Here is a 6,000-nt window from a genome sequence, read left to right on the forward strand (position 1 = left end):
GATCTGTGGAATTGTACCCAAAATATTGCAGCACTGAAGATCCCCAAGAACACAGTGGCCTCCCTCATTCTTAAATGAAAGAAGTTTGGAGAGCTGGCTAAGATTTGACCGCCCGGCCAAACTGAGCAATCGGGGAACAAGGGCCTTGGTCAGGGAGGTGACCAAGAGCCCGATGGTCACTCTACCAGAGCTTCAGAGTTCCTCTGTGATGGTGGGAGAACCTTCCAGAAGGACAACCATCTCTGCAGCACTCCACCAATCAGGCCTTTATGGTAGAGTGGCCAGACAGAAGCCACTCCTCAGTGAAAGGCACATGACAGCCCACTTGGAGTTTGCCAAAAGGCAAGATATGATAAACAAGAATCTCTGGTCTGATGATACCAAGATTGAACACTTTGGCCTGAATGCAAAGCGTCATGTCTGGAGTAAACCTGGCACCATCCCTACAATGAAGCATGGTTGTGGCAGCATCATGCTGTGGGGATGTTTTTCAGTGTCAGGGACTGGGAGACTAGTCAGGATTGAGGGAAAGATTAAAGGAGCAAAGCACAGAGATATCCTTGATGAAAACCTGCTCAGGACCTCAGACTGGGGCAAAGCTTGACCTTCCAACAGGACAATGACCCTAAGCACACAGCCAAGAATAAGCAGGAATGGCTTCAGGACAAGTCTCTGAATGTCCCTGAGTGGCCCAGCCAGAGCCGATAGAACATCTCTGGAGAGACCTGAAACTAGCTGTGCAGCAACGCTCCCATACAACCTGACTGAGCTTGAGAGGATCTGCAGAGAAGAATGGTAGAAACTCCCCAAATACAAGTCTGCCAAGCTTGTAGCGTCATACAAACGAAGACTCAAGGCTGTAATCGCTGCCAAAGGTTCTTTAACAAAGTACTGAGTAAAGGGTCTGAATACTTATACGAATGTGATATTTTCTGTTTTTGCTTTGATATTATGGGTATTATGTGTAGACAAACGAGGGGAATTTTAAAAAATACATTTTTTAATAAGTCTAATGTGGGAAAAGTCAAGTGTTCTGAATACTTTCTGAATTCGCTATATATCTGAGAGATATTAGAAAGATCAGGAAATCATTTTTGGGGTGTGGCAGACCAGGGGTCAAGACGTTTACACAGATCAGACACGGACAGAGAATGATTAGCTCAGTTTCAAGGGTGTTTATTAAATAATAAATCAAAAGAAAAGTCTCCCCCATGAGACCCTCTCCGGGATACCGTATTCTGGGCTCCGTCTTGCTGTATCCTGTCAGGCACATCAACTCAACTCCCTCGTCTTAGCTTGGGCACCGTCTCCAACTACACAGAAGTCACCTTACTTCCCCCAGTCCTCCCTGTGTCCTGCCCTTCTGGCAGCTTTATGGGGCTTGTACAGCTGGTGAGCAATCAGCCCTTGATTACTCACCAACTCCCCAATCAGCCCCAATTAGTCCTGGGCAGAGAGCACATCGAGACCTGGCTCGTCCAGCAGATGGAGCCATCGCCCTGTGATGTATACTCCTGTCACCAGGCCTCAATGAGTCTCACCCTAGTGGCTGACCTGCTGTACGCCACAGGGGATACATATTTAACCCCTTTTTTGGGAGGGGGACACATTTAGCTACTTCTATATATACTTTCATTAACTCCTACCTGGTAACTTCAGACGAGTCTTGTGAGGCTTGTGGGTGTCCTAGAGCATAACAACTGTCATAACCAGTCAAAAGTTTGGACACACCTACTCATTCCAGGGATTTTCTTTATTTTTACTATTTTCGACATTGTAGAATAATACTGAAGACATCAAAACTATGAAATAACACACATGGAATCATGTAGTAACCAAAAAAGTGTTAAACAAATCAAAATATATATATTTTATTTGAGATTCTTCAAAGTCACCCTTTGCCTTGATGACAGCATTGCACACTCTTGGCATTATCACAACCAGCTTCATGAGGAATGCTTTTCCAACCGTATTGATTGAGTTCCCACATTTGCTGAGCACTTGTTGGCTGTTTTTCCTTCACTCATCCCAACCCACCTCAATTTGGTTGAGGTTGGGTGATTGTGGAGGCCAGGCCATCTGATGCAGCACTCCATCACTCTCCTTCCTGGTCAAATAGCCCTTACACAGCCTGGAGGTGTGTTTTGGGTCATTGTCCTGTTGAAAAACAAATGATAGTCCCGCTACGTGCAAAACAAATGGAATTGCGTATCACTGCAGAATGCTTGTTAGGTTTGCCTTGAATTCTAAATAAATCACTGACAGTGTCATCAGCAAAGCACCCTCACACCATCACACCACCTCCACCATGCTTCACGGTGGGAACCACACATGCAGAGATCATCTACTCTGCGTCTCACAAAGACACGTGGTTGGTGCCAAAAATCTCAAAATTTGGACTCATCAAAGCAAAGGACAGATATCCTCCAGTCTAATGTCCGTTTCTCATGTTTCTTGGCCCAAGCTAGTCTCTTATTATTATTGGTGTCCTTTAGTAGTGGTTTCTTTGCAGCAATTCGACAACCAAGGCCGGATTCACACAGTCTCCTCTGAACAGTTGATGTTGAGATGTGTCTGTTACTTGAACTATGTGAAGCATTTATTTGGGCCGAATCTGAGGAGCAGTTAACTCTGAATAACTTATCCTCTGCAGCAGAGGTAACCCTGGGTCATCCTTTCCTGTGGTGGTCGTCATGAGAGCCAGTTTCTTCATAGCGCTTGATGGATTTTGAACGACTGCACTTGAAAAACTTTCACAGTTCCTGAAACTTTATGTATTGATTGACTTTCATGTCTTAAAGTAGTGATGGACTGATGTTTCACTTTACTTATTTGAGCTGTTCTTAACATAATATGGACTTGGTCTTTTACCAAATAGTGCTATCTTCTGTATACCACCCCTACCTTGTTACAACACAACTGACTGGCTCAAACTCATTAACGTCTCTGCGCACCAAACCCATTAGCGGGATTAAATTTGACAACATACGGTGATCGCTACATAAATAGTCATATTAAACATTCATGAACATACAAGTGTCACATTGGTCGAAAGCCTAGAATCTTGCTAATCCAACTGCGTTGTCAGATTTAAAAAAGGATTTACTGCGAAAGAATACGATGCGATTATCTGAGAACAAAGCCCCATAAAAAAAATGTTTCAACACAGGCGTAACAACATCACAAATTGCAATAAAATAAATAGTTTACCTTTTGACAATCTTCCTCTGTTTGCAATCCCAATGCTCATTGTTACACAATGAATGGTATTTTGTTTGATAAAATCCATTTTTATAGCCTAACACGAAACATTTTGTGAAACGCTTGTGTCGTGAATTCCGTCTCATTCCATTTTCGACGACACATTCGATGTCAATACACACACTAAATGTGACTTTATCCAGTCATGTTTGATTTCATTGCAATCAACTGGTTTGTTTGTAACACAACCAAACGTGATGGGTAATTTCGCGGGACGTATTGACTGAAAGAAACCGATTTGAAGACCGATTTGTGCACCAATGATATGACCGCTGTTTCGTTGATTGACTGTATTTTAACCCAATGACCACTGATCGTCTTGAAATCTAGCTGGGTAGATAGCCAATGACCTAAACGGCAATATGTAATGTTTGTGTTGGAAGACCATCCCATGTAGTAAACTCTGGCGTAAAGAGGGTCATTCGCCATTGAAGATTCATACCGGAAGGAGCCACGCATGTTACGCACAGCATTATTTTGGTAAAGCGCATCTTCAGCTGTTTATATATCAATCAGTATGGCGACTAAGTCAGGGAAAGCTAAATCTAAGTCTAGATATACAGATGTACACACCATTTTAGAAGAAATGGATCGGGAAAGTGAGACAGAGATTGTTGGAGGACGATTCATTTAGCGATTTCCAAATGGAGGAATATTTTTTGAACGGAGAGGACATCGTTTTGGACTGGTAAGTTCTTCTCATGCTAATGCCATTGTTTGAAATTAATAATATCAAATATTATTTGTGATTTTTTAATTTTTTTTGTAGCAATATATATAAATGTAATGAAATGTGTAAAGTACACGTTGGCTATACATTGTGGGTGGGGGTATGTTTGTATGTACTGACCAAAATCCTATGTTTGTGTATTTACATATTGTGGATTAGAGGGTGCATGGCTGAGATGCGTGTCTGCCACTCCATCCCACCCCACCCCCACATGAAATAGCCTATTTGAGGCTGTTGAGGGGAGGGCAGGCCCACAACAATGGCCAAAGTGAAATGGAGACAGTAGATACAGCTGGTCTGTTGTAATATAATAGAGACAGTAGATCTAGCTGAAATGTCATAATATAAATGAGACAGTAGATCTAGCAGGTCTATAATAATATATTCAACCTTGTGATCCCTGTACTCTATATATATATCTGTTTATTATACCTGTTGATACATATTCTAACTGAACATTTTCTTCAACCGTGACACTGACTCCGAATGGGAGCCCCCAGTGCCAAGGTGTCCATCCCCCACTGAAGCTGGTTCATCCAGCCGGACACCTGTTGTCTCAGCGCTACTGGGGCATGGACCGCAAAAAATGTCCCCATTCCAACTGCAATAAAGGAGTACAACAAGAGCATGGGAGGTGTGGGCCTGTCAGATGCGTTGATAGGCTATTACAATGTTATCCATAAGATTATGAAATGGTACAAGACTATCATTTTATCAACATTGCTGTGGTTAATGCATTCATCCTACACAAGGAAATGGCTAAGAGCTGTGGAAAGCCCCCCATCTCACAGCTAGCCTTCAGAGAGCTGCTCATAAATGAGCTTGCTGGCTACAGCACCACAGCACCACTGCACCACATTCTGGCCCCCTCTACCTCTGTCCCTTCTGCTCCTGCCACAAGTGGTGTTCATCTGCCCAAATGTATTCCTGCAGGCATGGATGTGCCTCAGGGCCAAAAGGGCACAGCATGGAGCCCCCTCTATCCTTGGTACTGGGTCTGAGCTACAGGCAGTTAGATTTGGGTATGTCTCCAGGTCGAAAATTGAAAAAAGTAGAGGGGTAGCTGTAAGAGGTTACATTTTAAAAATGTACTTTTAACAAAGGCACACCTGTTAATTGAAATTAATTCCATGTGACTACCTCATGACGCTGGTTGGGATAATGCCAATAGTGTGAAATGCTGTCATCAAGGCAAAGGTGGCTATTTTGAAGAATCTCAAATATAAAATATATTTTGATTTGTTTAACACTTTTTTGGTTACTACATGATTCCATATTTGTTGTTTCATAGTTTTGATGACTTCACTATTATTATTATTATTATTATTATTATTATGTAGAAAATAGTTTTAAAAAAAAAAACTCTGTAAGGAGTTTTGACTGGTACTGTATGTGTTCATGAGAGGGGTCATATTAGTGTGTTGCCCAAACTGTTCAGATGCAACAGACTTAATTAGCAAATTGGCGGTAGAGACTTCAGACGTTCCTGGATGCTTGTGGTGGTTGAGAGCCTTATCTTTCCATGGAGGGTCATAATAGCTTTTGTCGGCCAACCCGTGGAGACGCTACAGACATTTTCGTGAGAAGTCTGATTTTCGGGATGTCTACTGGTCTGACAAACACTGCAGTAGCTATGCCACCTTTCACCACAGGTGGGGATGACCAACAACGGATGTCGGGGATTGAGACGCAGCCCATGCAAAAATATATATATTTCTAGCTTATTATGCTAATTTGATTTCCGCAGGGGCACGGACATCGACTCTGGGCGGTTAAAAGGACCTCCCTTAAAGCCATGTCTCTGTGTCCTGTCTCTGTGTAGTGCATACATCTGAATGCATCGAGGTGATGTTTCTGAATGAGGTGGTGCTAGGGAAGGAGCACTGATGGCTACGACAGCGTTTTGGCTCGAGGACAGGTGGAACCAGGTAGAGCACCACCACTCACAGCTCACTTCTGGTCTAATAGCCACTCACTCCCTTACCCTGGTGACAAAATCCATTCACTGT

This window comes from Oncorhynchus kisutch, linkage group LG1 (assembly GCF_002021735.2).
Source record: "Oncorhynchus kisutch isolate 150728-3 linkage group LG1, Okis_V2, whole genome shotgun sequence".
Taxonomy (NCBI): Eukaryota; Metazoa; Chordata; class Actinopteri; order Salmoniformes; family Salmonidae; genus Oncorhynchus; species Oncorhynchus kisutch.